Source organism: Sinocyclocheilus anshuiensis, unplaced genomic scaffold (assembly GCF_001515605.1).
Source record: "Sinocyclocheilus anshuiensis isolate Anshui unplaced genomic scaffold, SAMN03320099.WGS_v1.1 scaffold915, whole genome shotgun sequence".
Lineage (NCBI taxonomy): Eukaryota > Metazoa > Chordata > Actinopteri > Cypriniformes > Cyprinidae > Sinocyclocheilus > Sinocyclocheilus anshuiensis.
This window is the reverse complement of record NW_015542378.1, coordinates 265,991-267,920: the sequence shown is the minus strand read 5'-3', so window position 1 is coordinate 267,920 and position 1,930 is coordinate 265,991.

Genomic DNA, 1,930 nt, shown 5'->3' with positions numbered 1-1,930 from the left:
TATCTATCTATCTATCTATCATCTATCTATCTATCTATCTATCTATCTATCTATCTATCTATCTCAGTTTATCAGTGATCTTAAGAGCTCCAGACATCTGCTGAACTGAGATTGTAAACAGGTTTGTTTTTTGCTCAGGCGTGACATGATTCTGACAGTTTGCAGACAGTGGACAGAACACCTTGCTTTTGTTTGTTTAGCTCAGAGGTCCACTTGAGGGCTGTCACTGATAAAGTGATCCTCAATCCACACTTCCCTGAGTACACAAAAAGCACAGTGGAGCTGTAGTTCTCATGTTCTTCTGAAGTACAAACACACACTTCAGAAACAGATGCCACAGGCAAGCAGACTCAGGGTTAAGTATACACACAGCATCTGGGTTTATTGATTCAGAGGGAGAACATGTTTGCTCCTATAAACAATGCACTGGTGTTCTGCTCAAACACACTTCAAACTCTTTACATAAATCAAAATCTGCTCTGTCGTCTGAATGCATAACAATACAAGATGCACTTGAGACTATGTTGGTGCATCCGTAAGAACAATGAGTTGTGTGCTTTCTGACAACATGCTAATGTAAATGTACATAGAGGAAATATTTTTTGCTTTTCATATCTCAGAAGACACGATTTATTTGATCTCAGATTTTTTGCCTAAAATTCCTTAGGAAATATACTGCAAAAATAAGCACAAATGAGACAATTGCTGTAATACAGAAAGAGTATACATATTTATACAGTTGATAAAAACAGTTAATGGATAGCATAGCTCAGATTATTTGTACATCGAATTTGACTTGAAATGTTTGAATATTGAGATCTCTGACTTTTGATTGCAGTCTGGTAAAACTGAGAAGCATAATTTAGCCCCTTTGCATCAGAAATATATTACACTTTAAAATATACTAAAACTTTTGAACAGTAGTGTAGGTTGCACTTAAGTCATTCCAAAGTAACTGACAAACAGCAACAGCTTCTCTTGAGTAACCCTGTGCAGATGCCTTGCTCAGGAACATTGTTTTAGCTCACTGTCGACTGAATCTTCAATCTTCTGGTTTCCACATAACAGCCAACACACCACATCAGTTCTCCTGTTCAGTAACTGTTCACTTGTCATGTGTGTTGTCAAGGAAAGTAATGCACCAAGCAGTGTTGGGAAGGTTACTTTGTAAATGTAATAGGTTACAGATTACAAGTTACCCTACTTAAAACAGTGTTGGGAAGGTTACTTTGAAATGTTAATAGGTTACAGATTACAAGTTACCCTACTTAAAATGTAATAAGTAGTGTAACTTTTCAATGACTTTATTAAAGTAATGTAACTGATTACATTTGATTACTTTTCTACATTTCTAATGTTTAAACTGTTAATAATTTTCAAACATGTAAACCAGGCAGGGTTAAACTTACAATATGTGCTCAACATTGATAACTGTCAGACTTTCGAAATCCTTCATCACTTGAATTAAAATTATAATATTTTCATTTTAAAGGAGACATTGGATGCAAAATATCGTAATTTGCGTATAAATGTGTCTTAGAAGTGTGTGGACACAACCACCTTACAATAATCCCCCAAAAAACTAAACAGTCTCAATTATAAAGCCATTTTGATTTTGGAGTGAATACCAGCACTCTCTTCCACCTTCAATACCACGATGGAGGTGAGACCCTTGAGCAAGGCACCAAACCCCCAACTTTGTTGGTGTGTGTTTACGGTGTGTGTGTTCACTGCTGTGTGTGTGTACTTGGACGGGTTAAACTTAAGCTCAGGGCGTTTTTTGGTATTTTCGCCTAAATTTAACATACTCAAATTCAAATGTTTACCCTGCACACATACAATGGAGGAAATGAAAAAAAATGGTTTCATTGTAAAGAAAACCCTTTGAACTACAAAATGTGAGTGTAATTCTTTATAAATAACATTATAT